This window comes from Sapajus apella, unplaced genomic scaffold (assembly GCF_009761245.1).
Source record: "Sapajus apella isolate SASKATOON/1434 unplaced genomic scaffold, GSC_monkey_1.0 scaffold152, whole genome shotgun sequence".
Lineage (NCBI taxonomy): Eukaryota > Metazoa > Chordata > Mammalia > Primates > Cebidae > Sapajus > Sapajus apella.
The window spans coordinates 38866-64889 of NW_022437092.1; the positions used below are offsets into that span (position 1 = coordinate 38866).

Here is a 26024-nt window from a genome sequence, read left to right on the forward strand (position 1 = left end):
TCTTAGGGAAGGCTTTCCAGATATCTAAGCTATATCTGCTTTAGGGAGCACCCCAAACTCAGTAATGCTATGGTTCTTGCACAGGCATAGAGGCACTGCCTTGATGGTCTTGGACAAAATCTGGGAGAATTCTCTGGTAGATACACTTGATCTCTTTCCTTATAATCTCTCAAACATAGTTTTTTTTCTCTCTCTGTTCTGAGTCACTCAGGGCTGAGGGTGGAATGACACCAGCACCCCTGTGGCCACCATCATGATGACTGCACTGGGTCAGACCTGAAGCCAGCACTGTGTGTTGCCAAAGGCCTGCTATAACCACTCCCTGGCTACTGCCTATTTCACTCACCACCCCTGGGGCTCTACAATCAGATGGCAAAGCTAGCCAGGCCTGTGTCCTTCCTTTCAGGGTGCCAAGGTCCCCCAAGCCCCAGGTGAGTCCAGAAGTGCCATCTGGTAGTCAGGGATTACAGTAAAAAAACCTTAGAAGCCTACCTTGTGTCCTATTGTATTGTGGCTTGGCTGAGCTGGCACTCAAACCATACAAGTCCTTTCCTGGAAAGGCAGAGGAACCTCCCCCCATAGCCGCCACCCTAAGCCACAAGGATTTCTGTCAGAGTACTGCTGATGTTCCCTTAGGGCCAAAGGTCTCTTAAGTCAGCTTGTCATGAATGCTGCCTCTTCAGGGAAGTGGGCTCCCCTCTAGCCCAGGACAGGTCCAGAAATGCCATCAGAGTCAAATTCTAGAATCAGGGGCCCCAAGAGCTTGCTTGTTGCTCTGTCCCTCTGTGGCCATGCTGGTGCCTAAGGTGCAAGACAAAGTCCCCTTACTTTTCCCTTTGCTTTTCCCAAGCACAAGGAGTTTTGCTCTGTAGCCATTACAGCTGGTTATGTGCCGAGTCTCACCTGAAGCCAGCAAGTCTCAGAGGCCCACTCAAGGCCCTTGATGTAGTACCTGGATATTGCTGCTGGTTATTCAGGGTCCAAGGGCTCTTCAGTTAACAGATGATGCAGGACTGGGTCCTTTCCTTCAAGGCAGCAGGTTCCCTTCTGGCCCAAGATGTGTCTAGAAATGTCTGGGAGCTAGGCCCTGTAACAGGAGCCTCCTGATTCTGACCAGTGCCTTCTCCTGCTATGGCTGGGCTGGTATCCAAGATGTAAGACACAGCCCACCCCGATTCTGTGTCCTACCTCAAGTCGAAGGGGTCTCTTTTGGAGGTGAGAGCTGTGCAGCCTGGGGTTAAGGGAGGGCTGATGCCATATGTCACCGCTCCTCCCTGCCCCCTGTCAGTTCAGTGTCTCTGGGCCTAATTCAGCACTCGGACTGGCCTAAGAATTGCAGTCCTTATGGCCTAGACGGCCTTTCAACTTTACTTAGACAGAAGCTGCAGCCCTCAGCAATGAGGTTTGCAGGCACTTAAGTTCAGACCACTGGGATCAGCAGTTCCCCTCTGGCTGAGGCTGGTTTAAATGCTCCCTCCATGCGCAGGTATCAGCTGAATTTGGTCTGGTTTTCTTTCCTTTCTGCTCTAATAGGACAGCACTGAGTTGAGTGCCTCACAATTGCTGTGTTCTCCCTCCTACAGCACCTAGAGATGCTCTCTGCATTGTGCCGCTGCCACCGGGGGTGGGAGAGGAGTACTGTCGGCAATTCAGGACTATTTTTAAAATCACTTCAGTGCCTCTTTCAGTGATATGAAGTCAAAACCAGGTACTATACAAGTGCTTACCTGATTTTTGGTTTGTATGAAAGTGGTGTTTGTTTCTTTTTCCTGTGTAGATAGTTGTTAATTTGGTGTCTTTGCAAGGGATGATCGGGGAGCCTTCTATTCTGCCATCTTGCTCTGCTCCCTCTCTATAGTTTAAATATTTGAGGTATGTTAGGCAAGGTCCCATCTTCTTCAGAAAGCTAGACTGTTTTTGTCCATTATTCCTGTAACATTTTGAATGTGTATCACTACACACCTCAGAATGGTTAAACTCCAAAATACTGACACCACCAAATGCTTCCAAAGATGCAGAACAAAGGAACATTCATTTCTGTGGTAATTCAAATGGCAGAGGTTGCAGTGAGCTGAGATTGCACCACTGCACTGCAGCCTGGGTGACAGAGCAAGACGCTGTCTCAAAAAAAAAATCACACAGTGATCTCATTTCACACAAACTAGACAGACAAAAATATATTATTCCACATGATTGACAACATTGGAATTATCTACACGTGCAAGAATGGTGGGAGGGTCAGTTCATATACTTCATTGGGACTTATACTTCATTGGCAATCTTAAAGTTGCTCAGAATCTAACACAGCAAGTTTTCTCTAATGTATAGAGAATTTACTATGCATAGGCACTTGGGAACTTAAAGTATGATTAAAGCAGCATTTTCCATAAGAACAAAACACAGCAGCCAGGCATGGTGGCTCATGACTGTAATCCCAGAACTTTGGGAGGACGAGGCAGGCGGATCACCTGAGGTCGGGAGTTTGAGACCAGGTGACCAACATGGAGAAACCCTGTTTCTATTAAAAAAACAAAATTAGTTGGACTTTGTGCAAGCCCGTAATCCCAGCTACTCAGGAGGCTAAGGCAGGAGAATTGCTTGAACCCGGAAGGTGGAGGTTGTGGTGAGCTGAGATGGTGCCACTGAACTCCAGCCTGGGCGACAGGGCGAAACTGCCTCAAAACAACAACAAAAAAAAGCATGCACACAAAAACCAACTAGAAAGGTTAAGCAAATTGGGTAGCTCAAGCCTCAGACACCAGCATGTGTTGAAACAACTGGAGATACACCTATCCATTATTTCCTTTCATAGAAAGTGCAAAAGAGGCAAACCTAAGCAAAACATTGGTGATAAAATAATGGCATAGCTATAAAGAATATCCACAGTCCTCGCCTCTGGAGACAGGAGGAAAACAAAGTCAAGGTGAAGCAGCACTGGAGATAGGATATACCCAAGGTCTGTTCATTCTGTGAGTGCCCAGGCTACAGAATCGTGTAATTTTATAGTTAGGATTAAACATAAAATTCTATGTGTTCTATAATGAGATATATATATGTATTATTTTTTATGTGTGTTAGACGGAGTTTCACTCTGTTGCCCAGGCTGGAGTGTAGTGGCGTGGTCTCGGCTTACTGCAAGCTTGGCCTCCCGGGTTCAAGTGATTCTCCTGCCTCAGCCTCCCAAGTAGCTAGGATTAAGGGCATGCACCACCACACCTGGTTAACTTTGTATTTTTAGTAAAGACGGGGTTTGTCCATGTTGGTCAGGCTGGTCTTGAAATCACAACCGCAGATGATCTGCCCGCCTCAGCCTCCCAAAGTGCTGGGATTACAGGCATGAGTCACTGCACCTGGCCAGTATGCTATATTTCACTACAAAAATATAATTCAGCTGGGTGTGTTGGCTTATGCCAAGGCAAGACATTCACTTGAGGCTAGGAGTTCGAGAACAATCTGGGCAACATAGTAAGACCCCTATCTCTACCAATAAAATAAAATGTCATGTTTAAATATAAATATATAATTCTTTAAGCATGAAAAGTCATTATTTTTTTTTGAGACGACAGAGTCTCACGTTGTTGCCTGGGCTGGAGTGCAGTGGTACAATCTCGGCTCACTATAACCTCTGCCTCCCAGGTGCAAGCCATTCTCCTACCTCAGCCTCCTGAGTAGCTGGGATTACAGGTGCCCACCACCATACCTGGCTAATTTTTTGTATTTTTAGTAGAGATGGGGTTTCACTATGTTGGCCAGGCTGGTCTCGAGCTCTTGATCTCATGATCCGCTTGCCTCAGCCTCCCTAAGTGCTGTTATTACAGGCGTAAGCCACCACGCCTGGCCAATAATTTTCAAATATTTATTTTGCCATGTTTTCTAACTACCTCCCCAGTTCTTATTTCACTGCCTTAGTTCAGTGCAGATTTTTAAGTCTTTTAGACTGCACCTATTGCTATTCACCTTGATTTCAGCAAGCAATGACTAGTAAAAGAATGGAAACAATACTCAATGTTTATTTAGAGAGAACTGGCTACATAAACTTCCATCTTTTAAAAAATATATTTATTAAAAAAATATTTTAGAGGAGACAGGTTATCTCTGTTGCCCACACTGGAAGTATAGTAGCACATAGTTCACTGCAGCCTTGAACTCCTGGGTTCAAGTGATCCTCCCACCTCAGCCTCCCAAGTAGCTGAGACTACAGGCATGTGAGCTGCCACAACTGGCTCAACTTCATCATCTTGGGAACCTTTATAATAATTAGGGAAGGCACCAGTGGATATGAAAAAAGCTGCAGGATTTATTTTCAAATGAACAAAAAAGCAAAGTCTGTAAACCATGTTGCCTTTTATAGCGATAGAAGAAAAATATGTAGTTTAAATTGCTTTTTATGTGAATGCTGAACAGACAAGAAAAAATTGTTATCTTTGGGAACCTGAGGCCACTAGACATGAATGCTAGAGGACATGCTAAGAGTGAGCCTTCAGGTAGACTACTTCTAAATCTCAGGCTGAGGTGTGTGTATGTATAGAGACAAGATCTTGCCATGTTTCCCAGGCTGGTCTAGAACTCCTGGCCTCAAACGATCCTTTGGCCTTGGCCTCCCAAACATATATGAGTCACTGTGCCCAGCCTCAGGTTGAATTTTTGAATCCTGACATTCACTATAAACAATTATTAAAGAAAATTTGCATTAACTATATTTTAATAGCTCATAAATCAAATGACTTTTAACAGGAAACCAGTTATCTGTTACAGTCCTCTAAAGAAGTAGTTTTGTAAAGTGAGAAATACGTTTTTACAAACCATAAAAAATTGTTTTGCACATAAAGATGGGAGCAATGGACACTGGGGACTGCTGGAGCGGGGAGGGGTGGTGGAGAGTGAGGGCTGAGGGACTGCCTGTTGGGTGCTGTGCTCACTGCCAGGATGACCGGATCACCCATAGCCCAAACCTCAGTGTCACAGTGTTCCCATGTGATAGAACTGTACCTGTACCCCTTGAATCTAAAATGAAATTAAGAAATAGAAATGTGTATTTTTGTGATATGATTCCTGATGTTCATAAGATGTGGATTTGTGTATTCCATCCCAGGAATCTTTAAAAAGTAAATGTTAACAAAAAATTTTTTTATCACTTGAGCTCAGTGGTTCAAGACCACCCAGGACAACAAAGTAAAACCCCATCTCTACAAAAAATTTAAAAATTACCCAGGCGTGGTGGCATGTGCCTGTAGTCCCAGCTACCTGGGAGGCTAAAGTGGGAGGATGGCGTAGGGCCTGGGAGGCAGAGGTTGCAGTGAGGTGAGATTATGCCACTGCACTCTAGCTTGGGCAGCAGAGTGAGACATGTCTCAAAAAAAAAAAAGAAAAGAAAAAAGAAAAAAATAATTTTAAACATTTGGTTCCTAAATAAAATTACAAGTGATATTGCAGGTTGTACTGCCATCATATATCAACCTGCAGGGCATTTTTTGATATGGGTGGAATATTATGGCATTAGGATTACATAACAGCATGAGGAGCTTCACTAATCCGTTCCCCAGCAAAACATGTGACAGTTACTTTAAAACAACCATTTAAAACCCCTGGAAGGCCGGGCGCGGTGGCTCAAGCCTCTAATCCCAGCACTTTGGGAGGCCGAGGCGGGTGGATCATGAGGTCAAGAGATCGAGACCATCCTGGTCAACATGGTGAAACCCCGTCTCTACTAAAAATACAAAAAATTAGCTGGGCATGGTGGCACGTGCCTGTAATCCCAGCTACTCAGGAGGCTGAGGCAGGAGAATTGCCTGAACCCAGGAGGCAGCGGTTGCGGTGAGCCGAGATTGCGCCATTGCACTCCAGCCTGGGTAACATGAGTGAAACTCCATCTCAAAAAAAAAAAAAAAAAATTACCCCTGGAAGTCATCCTAAAGGCAAACGGCCAGTGAGGAAACCTATTCAAGAGAATCTGTGAAAATTCTGTGAGAAATGTGAGTTTGTGGTATTTAAACCCCTACTGTTCCCCGATCCTGCAACCCCCCATCCTTACCTCAGTAAGGTGAACACTTCACTCCAGACTGTGTAGCCAACGACACAAGGTCCTCTGTTTCCCCAGTGTAAGAGTTAAAAGAGGAAAGAGGCCAAGCATGATGGCTCATGTCTGTAATCTTAGCACTTTGGGAGGCAGAGGTGGGCAGATTACCTGAGCTCAGGAGTTCAAGACCAGCCTGGGCAACACAGTAAAACCCCATCTCTACTAAAATAAAAAAAAATTAGCCAGGTGTGGTGGTGTACATCTATAATCCCAGCTACTCAGGAGGCTGAGACAGAAGAAGCACTTGAACCCAGGAGGCAGAGGCTGCAGTGAGCCGAGATTGCACCACTGCACTCCAGCCTGGGTGACAGAGTGAGACTGTTTTAAAAAAAAAAAAAAAAAAAAAAAAAGGCAAGAAACACAAAACATGGCTTGACTGTCAAAGACAGGTTTATTTTACAAAAATACCTGAGAGGGGCTTCTGGCTTTTTTTTTTTTTTTTGGTCAGGAGTGCTTTCTCTTACAGAGTAAGAGTATATATTGGTTTCAGGGTGAGGGGGCTTATGAGTTTGGAATGTTTTTGTGTTGGGGAGAAGTTTGTAGTGAGGTTGGAAAGTCTCTGGGCAGAGGGGAGGTTATCTTGGGGCTGACATCTTTCCAGCAGGAGAGGGGTTTTTCTGAGGCTGGCATGTCTCTGGTTGGGGAGGAGTTTGGAGTATTTCTGGCTGGAGATGTTATTTGTGGTTTATGGTCATGCTGACTTAGCCATTGGGCTTATGCCCTTTGGATTTATGCGGTTTTTGATTAAGATGAATTTTAAAATGAAGTGATTGTCTATGATAGCAGTGCTCCTGCTGTCAATCCAGACCCTATAGTTAAAGGACAAGGGGCGGCATGTTCTTTTTGGCTACTTCCTGATGTCAAGGGGACAGAGAATTCTCTGGTTTCGGGTTGACTGTAGGAGCAATACCATCTATAGATGTTTTTGGGTAGCTGTCCGTGAAATGACCATGATCCTGTCAGATTTTTTAATCTTTGATAACAGTTAATTAGGCAGGGTAAGAACAATAGTCCCAGGCATATTATTAGGATAAGGCCGAGGAATGGGATGACCCATGCTATGATTTTGTTCCCAAACCAAGAATCTGTTTGGGGTTGTTTTGGTACTCCCTTAGCTTTTTAGCCCTTTTAAAAAAGTTTTTTAGCAGCGCTTTCTGTAAGGTTTATTGCCAAGGTAAAATGAGGAAACTGAGGCAAGTATAAGAAAATGAGAAGCTAATTTATTCAGCTCCTGGGCGAGGTTCTTTGGTCCAGGAAGGGGCGTGAGGTTTTATGGAGAGGGAGGGCAATTGATTGGCTATTGGGGAAACAAAACGAAGGCAATTCTATTAGCTGTTCAGAAGCAAGTAGTACATGGAGCTAGTTGCCATTGGTAGGCGGGCGGGACCTTGGGTAAGTGGGCCTTGATTGGCTATTGGGAAAACAAAGTGAAGGCAATTCTATTGGCTGTTGAGAAGCAGGAAGTACATGGAGCTAGTTGCCATTGGTAGGCGGGCGGGACCTTGGGTAAGTGGGCCGGCTGGGGGCCTACGGGGCGGACTGCTACCGGGCAGGGTTTGGTGGGGCTTCTTTAAAAATTTTTCTGCAGGGCTTTTCAACAGCGGGCTCGGGGTTGGATGCATAGTTTAGTGCTGGTGTGGGCTTGGGTATGGTATGCAGAGGCGGGTGCGAGGAAGCCGTGTGGCGAGGCCAGATAACGAGCTTGGGTGATGACGTAGTTATCAGGCGCAGAGAGTGATGGATGTGTCCGTTTGACTCCCTGTGAGACAACCGGCCTTACACTTTCTATTAGGCCAGATTAGCTGATAGAGAAACAACATACCTTACCTAATGAGAGGCAGAGGCACAGGTTTGGAAAGGCCCCTGTGTTGTTTTCTGTTAGTAACCATTATTTCTGTTATGAGGATAATAATTAAAATGCTATGGTAATTGAGATTCTCTGTCTGCTATTTTACCCTGAGGGTGCTACTGCAAACAGTAGAGTGAGTAAAGCAATTCCACAAGGGTGGTGTAGTAAATAATTTCCATCAAAAAGTTTTAATATTTGGCTTAAAAGGAGAGACAGAAATGACAAAAAGTATTTGCTGAGGAAGGGATGAGACTGAGTAGGATTATTTCTCACTGGGTTACTTTTTAGGATTTTTAGCTTAAGTTTTCTACTTATTTCCTCCTGTGAGGGTTAGGCTTAGGGGCAGCACCAGCTTAAACATCTAGTTTTCAGTTTATAGGACTTTTAGAAGGCACAGCATATTTGGGAAACTTGTAGCCAGAAAAAGAATTTAATTTGAACAGAAAATAGTAAAAATTAAAAAACATTAGACAACACTGGAATTTAAGAACAGGTATGCTATAGTTTTTGAAACATAATTTTCTCTCTCAAGTTTACCATTTTCATTAAAAGACAAATCGTGGTAATGAAGCAGGAGCGGCCTCGAGAAACAGACCTCTTGAACACCAAACTGGGAAGGAAAGGGTGATTTATTCGGCCGGGTGCAAGGTGGCATAGTTGCCTAACAGCCAAGCTTGAGCTCAGAAGACAAAGTCCCTGCCCTTTGAAAGGCTTACACCTCTAGAAGTTACAGGTGAAAGGGCCTTGGGCTTACAACTCTAGAATTTATATGTGAAAGGGTCTTGGGCCATGGAGTAGGCATAGGGTATAGTGACTTAGGTGGGGGTTTGATCGGGTTTAAGTAAAAACAATGCCTTCCAGAAAGATTCCTCCACACCATGCCTGTGATCTACAGGAGGGCGATTAAGGTGGCGCCCAGTCTGGCAGCCTTTACTTCTCCTATTGAAGAAGGGTGGAAGTCAAGGGTGTGGATGGTCTTAGATGCTTAAGGATGATGAAGGTCTCCTCCCTCACTCCCCACTTTGAGAATTTCGCCTATAACATTAGTGAGAATTCTGTCATTCTCATTTTCATGATCCTCTGAAGAAACTGATAATGATGCATATATTTGTGATGTGGTTCTCTGGTCTATTACAGCAGTGAAGAATTTCTCTAATCATCTGAAGGAACAGGGGAAGTAAACAAGGAAGTAGCAAGCAAACACCTATTATTATTACAACAGTTAAGATGAGAGTCTTGAATCCTTCTAAAGATGAGAACCAACCTCCAAACAAGGACTTAGGGTTAAATCTGTGCCATAGCTGCAGAGGCACGTGTGCCAGTTTGGTCGTGTCTCTTACAATATCCTCCACTGCTTGTAGGCAGCAGTTGGTTAGATTGAATCTTCCACAGACTCCTCCTTCAGCTGCCAGCAAATAATCTAAGGCCACCCAGTTCTGATAAATGGCATTTCTCATTTGAGTTTCTTGTCGGGCCAAATGGACAGAGCTTTGCCCGTTTCATTAAGGAGTATTTCCAAGGCAACTGGATGATCCGATTTAGCATATAGATAGGAATCTGGTGTCCTCATGAGCTAGCCTCCGCCCATGTGGCCGGCCCATAACACTTAATTCTTTCTGGTGGCCACTCATTATCTTCCCATTCACCTATCTTTAGACTTCTCTTCTCCCGGGTGGAGTAGACTGGATGTTCTAACAGCTCACCTGTCTTGGCAGACAATAGGAATAAGGCAGGCTTAGTGATGCCTATGACACAGCTACCTCTCCATCTTTTAGGCAGCTGTACATACGCTTTTACATAACTTTGTTCCCATCCAAGGGAACCACAGCCCCCTCCCCACCGAAATGATAGGCATTTATGGCTGTACAGGCATCAAACCTTAGGGTGACCTATTTTGGGCTTCCCTTTTCTCTGTTTTAGCTATTAACTTAGTAGGGCTGTTTATAGCCCTGTTAGGAGTTGGATTTCAGAAGTCGTATGTGTAGGGGGCTCTGATGGATCATAGCAGACATCAGGCTGTCTATCCTCTGGATTACACACCTTATACTGAGTACCATTATATAAACAGGTTCCCTTCTGTGTCCTTGTACATTCATAATAACTGCAGAACAAAAGAATGGCAGTAACTTTATGTCCTACCTCAGAAACTTGGTGTAAACAGAAAGCATTCTCCAAAATCAGTTAATGTCCCTACTGTACAAGTCAAAATATTAAGAAGAATAAGTCCCACGAACTTCCTCATGCTTTGGTCATGCTGTAGGGGTGAGCAATTAGACTGGGCAGCTCTCCAGGAGCCCCTTCTTTCCCTTTTGGGGGTGCTCCTTTAATAGCGGCAGCTATCAAGTTGTCTTTTCCTCAAGCCTGAAGGTCATTTATTCTGACTCCATGGCTTACCGAGTCTCTGTTCAGACATCTGCTTATCCATTTCCAATAACTGTGAACTATTCATGCATGCAAATCCTGCCTGTTTCTGAAATTTTCCTCCTAATGTCTTCTGCACACTGACGCCATATTTACCATGCAATGGTTTTCGGGGCTCTCAGGATTGAAAGGAGTATACACGCGATAAGCTTCACGCTGCCTTTCATAAAATTGTGCGGGGCTTTTTCTCTTTTCCTTGAGTAACCTCAAGAGACTTTATTGATGTTTGCAGTCTTCTGGGTGTTTGGATCTTACCGGGAGGAGTCAGTGTCTCCGCCATTGAATGTGCCAGGACCTTGGGAGTCAGTGTCTCTCGGCGCATGGAGCGGTGTTTTTTCCTAGCTGCTTGTCCCTTCACCACTAGCACGGTTACTGCCTGTCCTCTCAGCCACTCAGGGGGATTTAGAGCAATCTGCAACCACGAATCTATGTACGGGAATTGATCAAGGTATCCTGGCTCGCCGCATGTAACCTCACGTCATACTTGCGAGATAAGAGACCTGTCTAGGCTCCCCTCTGAGGGCCAATCCACCCCAAATGCTAGCCAGTTTGCTTCACATAAGGTCCTTAGCTTCCCTGGTGTCATAAGTTACTCCATAATTCCCACCAAATCCCTTCTTAAAAAAAATTTTTTTGGCATGGTCCCTAAAGGAGTGGACTTGCTATGGGTGTGACCCATGTTTTTGCACAGAAAAACAGTTAAGAGAGTGTTACTCCACGCACAGCAGTTCCCACCCAGTACGGCACACCACACTCTATTTCACATTCGCTTCAGTCTTGGCAAGATGGCCCCCCATTCAGAGGTATTTCAGGTGTTGCTTGGCATAGGCGAGATCGTTACTCCCCTCACAATGCCTAGGTTGCAAGGACTCCTCCCTTTAGCCTTGTGCCCATCACCTCTAAGCACAGCCAGCCCCACAAGTCACTTGAATCTTGGGGCCCCCTCTAATGGGCCTGCCGTTCCCACAAATTTACTGATGATGAGTCCAATTGGACTCCTCCAACCACGCACACAATTGCACTCTTCCCCCCGTTTTCCTCACCCAGTACGACATGACACACTGTTTCACATTCGCTTCAGGCTGGTAGGACCACCCCTCCCCCCACCCCTTCTCGGTGTTTCAGACGCTGCTTGGCATTGGAGCATTCATTAAACCCTTCACAATGCCTAGATTGTGAAGGCGCCTCCTTTAATAACTGTATGTGGATCGTCGCTAATCCCAACCAGCCCCAAAATTTGCTCAGAGCTTGGGGCCCCCTCTAACAGGCCTGCCGCTCCCACATTTCGCTGCCGATGAGTATGGACTCCTCCAATTACTCACAATTGCTCTCCTCCCTCCACCCAAATGCAGGTGGTTTGCTTGAAACCATAAGCAAAACTTCCAAGATTACAGAGAGAGAGAGGGTGCCAAGTTCAAGAGTGTCAAATCCAGCACATGTGGGTGCTCAGGCCACACTTCCACCTAAAGGAGTTGGGCAAGTTTCCCAGGAACGATCCTATTGTGTTTCTGTTGTCTGGACATTGGAAGTACCCTTTCCTTCTCAGTATTCAGCCCCTGGGTGGATGCACACTGCGGGGGCTTTCCTGCTCTGCTCCGGCGAGGCTTTCTACCAGGCCAATATCTGAGTGGGTGGGAGCCCCCCACAGGGATGCTCCAAAGGGCTAGGCAAACCGCCTGAAAGGCTGTGCCAGCCAACTGCACCAAAACTCGCTTCCTGGTTAGGGAACCAAATAATGAAGCAGGAGCGGCCATGAGAAACTGGGAAGGAAAGGGTGATTTATTCAGCTGGGAGTGAGGCGGCATAGTTGCCTAACAGCCAAGCTTGAGCTCACAAGAGAAAGTCCCTGGCCTTTTAAAGGCTGCCCTCTAGAAATTACATGTGAAAGGGTCTTGGGCCATGGAGTAGGCATGGGGTATTAGTGACTTAGGTGAGGGTTTGATCTTAAGTAAAAACAATGCCTTCCGGAAAGATTCCTCCACACCATGCCTGTGATCTACAGGAGGGCGATTAAGGTGGTGCCTGGTCTGCCAGCCTTTACTTCTTCTATTAAAATGCAGGGTGGAAGTCAAGGGGGGGGACGGTCTTAGATGCTTAAGGGTGATTAAGGGTCTCCTACCTCACTAAGACTGATTTGCTTTATTATATTTTATTATACTTGGCTTAATTATTTGCTACATAGGCCTTTTAAATTGGCTTTGATGAAACTTTGTTTCATAGAAGGAATCTGAGGTAAGACCTTTTTAAAGCCCAGCCATGGATTTATACCATCAAGTACGTATGAGTTGGATGAATTCCTCTCCTAAGGTTCCAAGATAACTTGGGGTTCCCAGCCTGTCAGAAAGCGTCATTCTTTATTTACCACACATCAGAAACCCATACCGGGACTGTGTACACAAAATCTGAGGCTAGCTTTTCAATAACTTTATTGGCGGCCGGGTGCGGTGGCTCAAGCCTGTAATCCCAGCACTTTGGGAGGCCGAGGCGGGTGGATCACAAGGTCAAGAGATCGAGACCATCCTGGTCAACATGGTGAAACCCCGTCTCTACTAAAAATACAAAAAATTAGCTGGGCATGGTGGCACGTGCCTGTAATCCCAGCTACTCAGGAGGCTGAGGCAGGAGAATTGCCTGAACCCAGGAGGCGGAGGTTGCGGTCAGCTGAGATCGCGCCATTGCACTCCAGCCTGGGTAACATGAGTGAAACTCCATCTCTAAAAGAAATAAAAATCTAAATAATAACTTTATTGGCTCCGTGAGTCAAATTTGATTGTTTAAAGGCTAACACACCGTTTCAGTTAAAGCCTTGGTAAAATAACCAGTTTTTCCAATTGTATCCTGTTACAAAAGAAAACAGATTCTTATTGCACTTATGCAAATAACTATACTACCATAACTTAAGAATACTTACAAATAGTTTCTAAATTCTGGAGAAAATCAGGTAGAGAGAAACAACTATGCTCCAAATTTTGTTCATGGGAGTATACTAAATTGTTAAAAGCTGTCAATAGCTCAAAAACATCTTGGACTTTGAAAAGCAAAGCAAATGATTAGCAGTATTTTAAGCAATACACTAAAAAGATCACTCCAGGCGGGGTGCAGTGGCTCACGCCTGTAATCCCAGGACTTTGGGAGGCCTAGGTGGGTGGATCACCTGAGGTTCTGAGTTCAAGACCAGGTTGGCCAATGTTGGGTACCAGCCCAACCGTGTTCGTGGGTGCCCTTAGTCCTGGCAGTCATGAGGGATTGAGAAAAGGAAATAAAGAAAAAGACACAAGAGTAGAATTTTACAGCATGGGTAACACAAGCGTGGGGACTGCATTGAACCCAAGTTCTTGTTTCCATAGGCTTTTTTTTTTTTTTCCCCCATAGGCTTTTATTAGGTGTACACACTTGTTAATTGAGGGGTGGGGGAGTAGGGAAGGTGATCAGGGGAGGCCTTGAGACTATTGTAGAAGGCCTTGAAACTAATGTGGGTCAAGATAGCCGGGGGAGAGGTATTCAGTAGCAGATGTGATTCTTAGGCAAACCTAGAACACTGAATTTCTACCAAGTTGTATTTGCATCAGAAGCACAGTGGATAAGGCACCTTATCCACCAGGTCTGACCACACCCAATGCATCAAAGGGCTTTTTATCTCCCAAGCATTGCGGACACAGAGCAATCAAAATTACTCCATATTCTGAGAACCTAGGCAGAGCCTGTGGCTTTCCAGTATCTCTGCCCTGCAAGGCTTTTCTTCCTTGCAAGCTCCCATCTGCAAAGATCCTCCTGGATCTTGTGAGCAGAGGTTACCTCCCTTCTCAGAGATCTTACTTGAGCCCTCTTTACAAGGCCTTCATGCCACCTCCATGTTGAAAAGGCATTCATGAAACCAAAGCAGTATTTCCTGCTCTGCAACTGTGCGACCTCTGGTTGTGGGACTCCAACCCACGGAGGCAGGCACCCAGTAGACACGAGGCAGGACGCATGGTGACCGGTACCGACTTTATTGGGATCTCCGGGCGACTCAAGCGGGAAGGGAGGAATCGCACTCGCTTTCCTTGTGCGGTCGGTTTTATAGGGGCAGAGGGCCTGGGGCGGTGGGAGAGCTGTGGCGGCGGGTGATGATTGGTTAGTCCCGGTTGCCGGGCGGGGAGTTTGCCGAACGGGAAGTTGAGTGGGCAGGAGGTTGATAGGGCATATGGTGATTGGTCAGGGTTTGGGCAGGAAGTTTGCTGGGCGGGAGCTAAAGAGGCAGGTGATGATTGGTTAGGTGGTTGCTAGGCGGAAGGGGCTGGAGTTCCTTCAGTCGGGGGCATTGTGCCGAGTCACGTAAGGAAGTTAAGCTCCTTCCATGTGGCTGGGGGGGGTGGGGCCAGAGAGGCCTTCTACCAGACAGCAACCACCCACGGTTTTACAGCGCTCAGATGGTCTTTACCTTAGGCCTCCTGTTGCCGCTTGATTTCTGTTTTACTGCATATTTGATATAGCTTAGTTTGGGGTATAAACTTCAGTGTACAATAAACAAAGCAAGCTTATAATTATTTAACTAGAAATAACATAGGTTAGTCCCTGGCCATCTTGACCCACAGGCCAACATGGTGAAACCCCATCTCTACTAAAAATACAAAAATTAGCCAGGTGTGGTGGCACATGCCTGTAACCCCAGCTACTTGGGAGGCTGAGACAGGAGAATTGCTTGAACTCAGGGAGGTGGAGGATGCAGTGAGCCGAGATAGCACCACTGCACTCCAGCCTGGGCTACAGAGCAAGACTCCGTCTCAAAAAAAAAAAAAAAATCACTCCAATCTCCTATAGTTTAGGTTCATGCAGTTAATTCCTGTTCTGATTGATATTAACATTTTAGCTTTTTAAGACTTCTGAATGTTTTTTCCTCTATTCCGATGTCATCATTTTCAAAGTTATCAGAAACCTGCATTCAAGGGCACCTGTCAGAGCTTTATAGCTGATTATAAAACTACCTTTTTAAAGAGGATCAAAACAAGACAACAATTGTTTATGGATGACAAAGTTTTAGGACAGGCCAGGTATGGTGGCTCACACCTGTAATCCCAGCACTTTAGGAGGCCAAGGCGGGCAGATCACTTGAGGTCAGGAGTTCGAGACCAGCCTGGCCAATACAGTGATATCCCATCTCCATTAAAAATACAAAAATTGTGGCCGGGCGCGGTGGCTCAAGCCTGTAATCCCAGCACTTTGGGAGGCCAAGGCGGGTGGATCACGAGGTCAAGAGATCAAGACCATCCTGGTCAACAAGGTGAAACCCCGTCTCTACTAAAAGTACCAAAAATTAGCTGGGCATGGTGGCGCGTGCCTGTAATCCCAGCTACTCAGGAGGCTGAGGCAGGAGAATTGCCTGAACCCAGGAGGCGGAGGTTGTGGTGAGCCAAGATTGCGCCATTGCACTCCAGCCTGGGCAACAAGAGCAAAAATCCTTAAAAAAAAAAAAAAAAAAAAAGTTTTAGGATAGCCATAAAGACACAATTGAGAAGGATATCTGTTCCTCTGTGGCACATAATATTTTTAACCTAACAATTATAATTATTACTTATACACTAAGATATATGAGAATTATAGGAATCTCCCATAACTTTGGAACACATACATATTTACACAACTATAGCCCAAAGAAAGCCAAACACCAGTTTGTGTTTAACAATGCTTCCTGTATGATTTTTTACCAAATAAACGAAATTTTACCTTTATATTAGTGTGTTATTAATATTAAACTCCATTTTTAATAAAACCATGTAGATGTATTTACCAAATTTTAATGTTTGACCAAAAGGTAAGATTTTTATAGACACTTAATCCTTTACAATTTTTGTTAAAAAGCAGCTTAGTGCTTTAAGAGAAACCCATTGGGCTTTTTTTTATGAGATGGCGTTTTGCTCTTGTTGCCCAGGCTGGAGTGCAATGGCACAATTTCGGCTCACTGCAACCTCCACCTCCCAGGTTCAAGCAATTCTCCTGCCTCAGCCTCCCAAGTAGATGGGATTACAGGCATGCACTACCACACCTAATTTTGTATTTTTAGCAGAGACGGGGTTTCTCCATGCTGGTCAGGCCGGTCTCAAACTCCCAACCTCAGGTGATACACTCACCTCAGCCTCCCAAAGTGGTGGGATTATAGGCATGAGCCACTGCACCCATGTGCTTCTATTTTAATGCTCAATTTACAGAAAAACTGGATGATAACACCCTTCAACTTTAGCCAATATGTTTACACACAGAATTTCCTTTACAATTAACTTTCCAAACTTGGTTAAACCTTCAAAACAATTCTGTAACCTTTTAATATAGGTATAAATCTACATTCTCATGCCTCCTTATAATCTTTTTACCAAAAGTATATTTTACTTTCCTTAAACACTTTGCACATAAACTGTTTCTTCAGTAGTTTCAAATACATGTTACACGGTTAACTTTTGTTGAAAACCTTGGACCTAGACAGAAGTACAGATAAAGTCTGGCTTATTCCAGTATTTAACTCTATGTGTCCTAAGTATTACCTAGCTGTAAAGCAGGCAGAGTTATAGTGACATTTTATAAAGCAGTGAGGAGGCTTAATCACTTTTAAATTGTACATTTCTTGCATTAAATTCCATTTTATAAAATTTTTCACAACTTTCACAGACAATCTCTGACATGCCTCAACTTTCTGACTTGTTGTAAACATCCTTTAAACAACCAGTTAATTTACTTTAGGACAAAAGTTTACCATATAAAAAAATTTTTAATATATATTCTTTTATTATCAAAGATAACAGTCCTTTCCCAAAACAAACTCCCTTCATGCCTGTGGACTAGACTGCCTAAGGCCACAAGATTAGAAGTTAGGATACTGAATAGCTTAAGATATAGCTGTTTTCATTAAACCAAGATTAATCTTTATTAAAAAATTACACAAGCAAAGATTTTGTCTGGGCTGAGCTATAGTTTTGTTTTGACATCTTATAGTATTTGGCAGAGGTAAGAATGAAATTACTTGATTAATAAATGCAAACAAAAATGTATGCTGTCAACTCTGAAAACACTTCTAATTTTACTGTACCAGTAAGCTTTAAAGATTAACATAATGTGAACTGAAAGGTCCCAGAGCTTTTACTTTTCCCTTAAAAATGTTTAAGTGCTTATTATTTTTTTGGCCAATTAGAGCTCCTTTAACAGACAATGCACACATACAGAGCCACACACACAACCACAAGAAGATTAAGTAGTTATAATATTTTTTTCTACTAATTTCCCAATTGGATTATTGGCCTTTGGGTGGGGCCCTTTAAGACCAGGGCTAGGAAAACAGTTTCCAGGGCCTAATGAACAAGAAGACAAAGATTTTTAGAGGTATGTATTCACCTTTAATTCCAGGGGTTCCATAAGGAAAACAGATTTTTCCTAAAACAGGATCTGTGGCACCTTTTCTGACTTCCCAGGCCACCAGATGTCATTTTTAGGGTCTTTTATACATGCACCAAGAGTGGCAAGACAGAGTGGAGAAAAGTAATTCTTCCCAGTTAACTGGGAAGAAACCTTTTCCAGGACACCAGGACAACAAGATTTATGAAAATAAGCCTTTTGAATATACACACAGCTTGCAGGAGGGAGAGACCCGGGGAGGGTTTTCATTAAGAATGATTTTATGAGAGGTGCAAGCTTGACACAGGGAGGGCTGGGATTTAAGGTGATGCAGGAATGGCGAGAAACCTATCAAACACTAAAGTGAGGAAGGAAGTGGCTTATTTGGCTGGGAGCTTCGGGGAGGCTACAGCCTCATTTACCGAGCTCCCCGAGAAGCAGCTTCTCTCCCCTTTTATAGGCTTACAATGCTAAAGGGGAAACGAAGTGAAACTATGTCATTGTCCATTTGTTGGCTGTCCGAGCTTACAATCTTTTGGCTTTACTGATTTGCTACTTCATATGCAGCGTGAATGGGGACCAGCAGGGGAGGAGGCTTACAGAGACAAGACAAAGGCAGTAAACTATTAGTTGGCAGAGGTGTTTCCAGGAGGGAGCCTGGGCTGTGCAGACATGGAGGCGTGACCCAGTGCTGGGCTCCAGCCGGTAGGGATAACATTCATTTGCGACTCTTTCAAGGCTTACAGATAGCAGAGATGCTGGGAACCGAAAAGGGAGTCATCTTCCCAAATCTTTGGTATTTTTTTTTTCTTTTTCACCCTCCTTCCCATCCAGAGGGGAGGGGAGGGGGGAGGTGGAGACCGGGAAACAGAAGGAGGTGAGGGGGTCTCCCCTCTAAGCCTGAATATAGAGAACCTCTTGCCATTTGCTGTTCCTGGTTATAAAGTTGTTAAGGTTCCTGAGAATATGCAATTTAAAGGTGCCATTTTCGGGCCATCAGCTGTCATTATCTAATGTGTATTGGGGCCCTGGCCATGTTACAATAAAAGACTAAATGCTTAAGCCAGGTTTTGCAAGGTTGTGAAGAAGAGAGCAAAGTAAACAGGGCATAGGAATGTGGGATTGTCTGGCACCCATGTGGACTGGTGAGAAGAATCCGAGGGTGTCTGTTTTAGTTCTAGGCATCCCCAGACAAGAGACCAGAGAGGTGGAGTCCTTTCTAAATAGGACAGTCAAGCTGAGAAGAAACTGGGTGTCCCCAAGATTTCCTTTAGCTTAGTCCCAGTGGTCCTCTGAGGACCAAGACTGCAGACCTGACTTTTCCTGGGTACCGTGAGAAAGCCAGGGGAGGACAGATCTTACTAGTCAGCTGGATTAGTGTCTGACATTGGATGTTCTGGTTGGAATCGGCAAAGGGCCTCTTGGACTGCAGCCGCACAAGGGAAAGAGAGAGAGAGAGAAATGGGAGGATAAGGGCAAAATGAACTGAGAGAAAAGACAGGGCAAGTGGCCAGAGACACTCAGGATCCAGGAATTAACTCACGATGAGCTGCCAATTGCCCACTGCTTCCTAGGTTGCAAAAGAGCCTGTGCCCCCAGCACCTGTCCTGAGTTTTGGCATGAAACGTAAGAGTTAGAGGAAAGAAACATGAAACACACCTTGACAATCAAAGACAGGTTTATTTTAGAAAAAAACCTGAGAGGGGCTTCTGGTTGATTTTGGTCAGGAGCACTTTCTCTTGCAGACTAACAGTATATATTGGTTTTTAGAGAGAGAGGGATTACACGCTTGGAATGTTTTGGTGTGGGGGAGAAGTTTATGCTGGGGTTGGAATGTCTCAGGGCTAACATCTTCCTGGGCGGACGGGGGTTATCTTGGGGCTAGCATGTCTCTGGTGGGGGAGGAGCCTGGAATGTTTCTGGTTGGAGATATTATTTGTGGTTTATGATCATGCTGACCTTAGCCATTAGGCTGATGCCCTTTGGATTTAGGTGGTTTTTGATTAAGGTGAATTTTAAAATGGGTGCTTGTACACTATAGCAGTGCTCCTGCTCTGTCACCCAGCTTCTAGTCAGGTTTTTTCCTAGGAGGGGCAAGACTTCAGCTTTTCTGATCTTACCTCCATATACCCATCACTGAAGCTACATCCTGTGTGGGTACGTTAGAAAAGTGGGGACATGGTTTCTGCACTCAGCTCCTACTGACTGGAGGTTCTACTGTGAGCATAGTGTGCTCAGACTACTAGGACACTGATCAACTTTATCTCAGCTCGTGAGGTGGTGGATCCATGCCAGGAGACAGGCCAAGAAGACATCAGGCTCTTGTCCCTCCCTGCCTCTGAACACTCGGTTCCCAAAAAGATTACTCAGAAAGCAGCTTGCCAATGTTTCTACCCAAGCTTCAGAGCCCTGTCAGATTTTTGCCTTGAGGTAGAAGAGAAGCAAGCTGTTGAACACATAGCTCCTAACCTCTTGCCAAATAGCACCCCATTCTCAATGCAGTGGAAATGGAGGTGGAGATTCATGGATTTAATGAAAATATAGCCTGAACTCTGGGCCAGCTAATTTGTGGAGAAAACTAGGGAAAAACACTGTTAGGTGTTTGTTTAGACTCTTAAGGGACTTCTCCTATTAAACACTGATCTCAGATAGTACTCTTAGAAAGAAGAGAACATATTTGGATTAACTTATAGGGCAAATTTGACCCTGGACTTTTTTAAGAACAATAGTCATCAACCAGCAATTAGTACAGTTTAACATCTGAGTGCTGTCCAAGAGAGGAACAGGATGACTGCATGCAGAAACAAAGCTGAGCCACTTCTCCCCAAGAGCAATATAAGAGGCTTAAAGTTATGAGGAAGAAATTGACAGAGCTGGAGCATCTCTATCGTGGACGCTATAGTGGACAAACATCTCATTTAAAAATTCACCTTAATCAAACACCGCCTAAATCCAAACAGCATCAGCCTAATGGCTAAGGTCAGCATGACCATAAACCAAAAATAACATCTCTGACCAAAAACATTCCAGACTCCTCCCCAATCAGAGACATGCTAGTGCCAAGATAACTCTGCTCTGGGTGAGAAGATGCCAGCCCCAAGATAACCCTCACTCCTCCCAGAGACATTCCAACTCTGCCGTAAACTTTTCCCCACATGTAAACATTCCAAGCTTGTAATAAGCCCCCCCACCCTAAAACCAATATATATTCTTAGTCTATAAGAAAAATCACTGCTGGCCAAAATTGGCCAGAAGCCCCTCTCAGGTTATTTCTAAAATAAACCTCTCTTTAATGCTATGTTTCTTTCCTCTTACAGAAATAGACTTCACCAAAATAGTCCAATCAGTCACTAAAAAAATAAAGCAAATAACAATAACAAGGCCTTGCAGAAACTGAACATGCTCTGAGAGGATTCAGTATGTTATCAAAAATGTCCAATTAGCAACAAGTACAGCCCATACATCAAGAAAAAGAAAAGCTAAGGCCGGGCGCGGTGGCTCAAGCCTCTAATCCCAGCACTTTGGGAGGCCGAGGCGGGTGGATCACGAGGTCAAGAGATCGAGACCATCCTGGTCAACATGGTGAAACCCCGTCTCTACTAAAAATACAAAAAATTAGCTGGGCATGGTGGCACGTGCCTGTAATCCCACCTACTCAGGAGGCTGAGGCAGGAGAATTGCCTGAACCCGGGAGGCGGAGGTTGCGGTGAGCCGAAATCGCGCCATTGCACTCCAGCCTGGGTAACAAGAGCGAAACTCCGTCTCAAAAAAAAAAAAAAAAAAAAGCTGACAGTAGAAACTGCCTGTGAGAAAAGATGCCAGATTTAATAGAAAAATACTTCAATGTGTACATTATAAATGTGTTCACAGAACCAAATGAGAGCATGACTCAAAGGCATTCAGATTTGGCATCTAGCTGAAGGTTTCTCCACACCAAATACCTTACTTTCTTTTTTTTTTTTTTTTTTTTTTTTTGAGGGGGAGTTTTCCCTCTTTTTACCCAGGCTGGAGTGCAATGGCGCGATCTCGGCTCACCGCAACCTCCGCCTCCTGGGTTCAGGCAATTCTCCTGCCTCAGCCTCCTGAGTAGCTGGGATTATAGGCACGCGCCACCATGCCCAGCTAATTTTTTGTAGTTTTAGTAGAGACGGGGTTTCACCGTGTTGACCAGGATGGTCTCGATCTCTTAACCTCGTGATCCACCCGCCTCGGCCTCCCTAAGTGCTGGGATTACAGGCGTGAGCCACCGCGCCCGGCCTATACCTTACTTTCACAATCTTTCTACAATGACTTCTGTAAAAAATGACAAACCCATTATTAGTGGTTCATTAATTAAACACTTATATTCATTAATAGGTTTTGAACGTACATTGCTACCAGTATCATGGAAAGTGCAGGCTTTCTGCCATGTATGAATTGTTTGAAAGTAAATGCATTGATTACTCTGCAACAGGGCTCCCCCATAGCTATTTAAAAAATAGTAACATCCATATAAAAAGTTTCTTAGTTCTGTTTCCAAATTATTTTACAAACATTTCAACATCTATGTTACATTAGGTATATATTTTTGTTGAAAATTTTGTTTGAAAAATTGATAACATGCTAACATTCCCCTCAAGGGACATTTTTTTCCTCTTGTGAGTGCAAATCACCTTAGATTTCTCCTGGGGTTTTAGTATTGATCTTTAATGTTCTGGTTCTCCCATTTGTTTCCTAAAATGTAGACCCAGAAAAATCATTATCATTTAGAAAGTATGGAAAACTTACTGGATTGTAGGTTCATTGTACACTGTAGCCACGCCTGATCAATTCATGAAAATATTCCTTTTCTATATTCCAAATTTTGAAACAGCATTGATGGCCAAGAAACACTTGTTCTCTAATTGACTAAAAGAAAAACATATCCTCACCTATAGAATTCAAGTGCTGATGGCATCCCATATCACATCTCTATACAGATTCTTCAGGGAAAAATCCAGCAAAGCCCACTCCTCCTGGATGAAGTTCCAGCCACATCTTCAAAGACCACCAAGCCGTGACACATCCCAGATATGTGCAGAGGACAGGTGAGACTGACCTCACTGGGCATCTAGACTCAATTCATGAGACTTCACATTGAAGCAATGTCGTCATCTGGGGTAAATACCTGTGAAAGTCGTTGTCTTGTGGCCACGGAAAACTAGGACCTGGAGACACAAAGAGTGAGGTTCTAAGCAGAAGTTTAATAGGTTAAAGAAAGAGATGAGCTCTCTGCTGCAGAGAGAGGCATCCCGGAGAAGTGGGTTGCTGCTTCTCCAGTGAAATACAGAGTTTTATACATGAACTTGAGGAGGCAATGTCTGATTTACATAGGGCACAAAAGATTGGTCAGACCAGGTATACCATTTGCATAACATGTGAGAATCTGGCCACCCCCACCATAATCTTTTATTATGCAGATGGGTTATCCACCTGGCTGGTGCCATGTTGCCTATTCCTTTAGTGTACACATGGTGACAAACAAAAGGGATGATGAAGCTTCCAGGTTGAACAGGTATGACCCCGAGGTAGCCCTTTTCTGTTGGCACAGCTTTTGGCATTCACCCGTGCAAGCTCCCAGCTTGCTTATCTATGTTTGCGGCCTGATTTTTCAGGCTGCTCTCTGTTAGAAAAGAAATGATTTGGGGGCTGCTTTTTGTTAAAAGGAAAGCCTTGCCAAGGACTCCTTTACCCTCACTATCTGCCTAAATAATTTCTTTCTAGCTCTTGTATCAACATGATTTTGTAGTCTCCAAACATTTATTCTACAACTTGGTCGAACTTTCACTCTCTTGTCTATACTAACTTCCACACATAATTCTATGCTGCTAGGTCGCCCCCAAATTTTTCTTTGTAGAGTCAAACTCTAGTACCTGTCATAAGAAAGTCCTACCTGGTGTGCAGAAGAGAGTTAATATTAGTGGTCCTCAGACTGCTTATCCTTTGAAATGGCTGATCACAAAGTTTGACATTTACTAACCTATTAGGAATAATGAAATCAGTCAACTGTCAAAGTCTTCTAACCAACACAGTGATGGCTTGTCTAATGTACATAAAGATTTTCGAAGTGTAATATTCCAGACAGCACAGTGTTAGCAGAGATCAAAGGAAAGGAGAATGTCTTCGATGGGCCAGCAATTTTGCATTATGCAAAATTGATTAATTTCAGGGGAGGTACTGTACAATGAGTGGCAGAATCAAGAGCACCTTATTACATAGGACAGGGACAAACATGTAATTAGGAAAATTCATCACCTCTACTTGATGGGCAAATCAATTTATTATAGACTTAATATAAAACATAAAACCAGAACACTTTTTTTTTGAGACACAGTCTTGCTCTTTTGCCAGGCTGGAGTGCAATGGCACCATCTAGGCTCACTGCAACCTCCGTCTCCCGGGTTCCGAACGATTCTCCTGCCCCAGCCTCCCGAGAGCTGGGACTACAGGCACCCACGCCCAGCTAATTTTTGTGTTTTTTAGTAGAGATTTTTAGTATTTTAGTAGAAAAAATAATTTTGTATTTTTTCGCCAAGTTGACCATGATGGTCTTGAAATCCTGACCTCGTGATCCACCCATCTCAGCCTCCCGAAGTGCTGGGATTTACTGAGTGCTGGGAGGCTGAGTAAATGCCCAAAATTAGCCAGGTGTGGTGGCACATGCCTGTAATCCCAGCTACTCAGGAGGCTGAGAATTGCTTTAATCCAAGAGGCAGAAGTTGCAGTGAGCCAAGATCACGCCACTGCACTCCAGCCTCAGCCTGGGACATAGAATGAGACTCTGTCTCAAAATAAATAAAAGAATGAATAATAAAAAATAAAAGAGTAAGCAATGAAAAGAACATAGTGATAAATTTAAATATACTAAAATTAGGAAGGTAAATGACAAAGAACAAAGTAGGAGAAAAATACCTGCAGTACATGCAATATAAAAGGATTAATTTGTAGAGTAAAAACAAACACGATTAAAACATAGGAAAATAAACATTAACTGAAAATGAAAGACCATGTATGAAAAAAGGTCCATTTCCTTGGCAATGAGGAAATAGCCAAATAAAATGTCAACTACATGACATTTCTCATTGATTAAAAGTATGAAAATTAGTCAATTTGAGAATCCTAAGTGGTGATGACCATAGAAAATAAATAAATATGCATGAAGGAAGAAGGGGTGTTAATAGATACACTGCAGTGCTGTTTCATGTAATTTGAACTTTACCATAATCTGCAGCCCAGTAATTTTTCTCTAATGTCCAGGTAGTTTACTGTGCATTTGTGCTTAAAGACTATTGGAACAGGCCAAGTGAGGTGGCTCACATCTGTAATCCCAGCACTTTGGGAGGCCGAGGCAGGCGGATCACGAGTTTGAAACCAGCCTGACCAACATGGTGAAACCCCGTCTCTACTAAAAATACAAAAATTGGCTAGGTGTGGTGGCATGCGCCTGTAATCCCAGCTACTCAGGAGACTGAGGCAGGAGAATCTCTTGAACCTGGGAGGTGGAGGTTGCAGTGAGCTGAGATCACACCACTGTACTCCAGCCTGGGTGACAGAGCAAAACTCCATCTTGAGAAAAAAAAAAAAAAAACATTGGAGCAGTATTTTTCCTAAGAGCAAAAAATAACCTGAAGACGCCCAAGCACCGTTAAGTATTGGAATGGATGAGTGAAGTGGATGGCACATAGCCTTAGACACTAGCAGGTATGTGCTGAGGCAAGGAAACCAGCAATAAGCCTTTTCATTTTAATGAAATAAGGCCCATCTCTCTGGCTATCGATTTATTATTTTATTTATTATTCATTTATTTGGAGATGAGGTCTGGTTGTGTTTCTCAGGCTGGTCTGAAACTCCTGGCCTCAAGTGATCCTCCTGTTCCTTTCCAAAGCCCCCTGCCATTATTTTGGAAGATGCCCAGAGAATGACATTCTTAACAAGTCCTGCCTTCAAAATAAACTTTTTTTCAAAACCCTAATTGAGATTTTACCAGAGCCACACCTCTTCGGGTAGAGAAAATAACTAATTCCATCCCCCTGTTTTTGCCTCAACTAAGCAGAGGTGAGGGAGAAATACAAAAGTCACAACACAGGGACACAGGCTTCCTACAAACGGAGCCAAATCATAGGTCCATGAAATGTGTCCCATAGTCTCACACCTGACCACCACATCAACAGCAGCAGAATATATAACATCATAACGGCAAAACACAATGCCTCAGACCTTTTACTTAAAGATGTCTAAGGGTACGGAAGTAAGTTGGGATAACACTGATGAAGTGGACAGATGTCTGCAAACATAAGACGT

The 26024-nt window shown here is 44.0% G+C and overlaps 1 long non-coding RNA gene across 1 annotated transcript; it reads left to right on the forward strand.

Moving 5' to 3' along the window:
- The first annotated feature begins 334 nt into the window (after positions 1-334).
- LOC116541539 lies at positions 335-23453 on the forward strand. Its single transcript, XR_004264852.1, has 2 exons — positions 335-431; positions 22664-23453. It is a non-coding gene; the product is annotated as an uncharacterized LOC116541539 (long non-coding RNA).
- The last annotated feature ends 2571 nt before the right edge of the window (positions 23454-26024 follow it).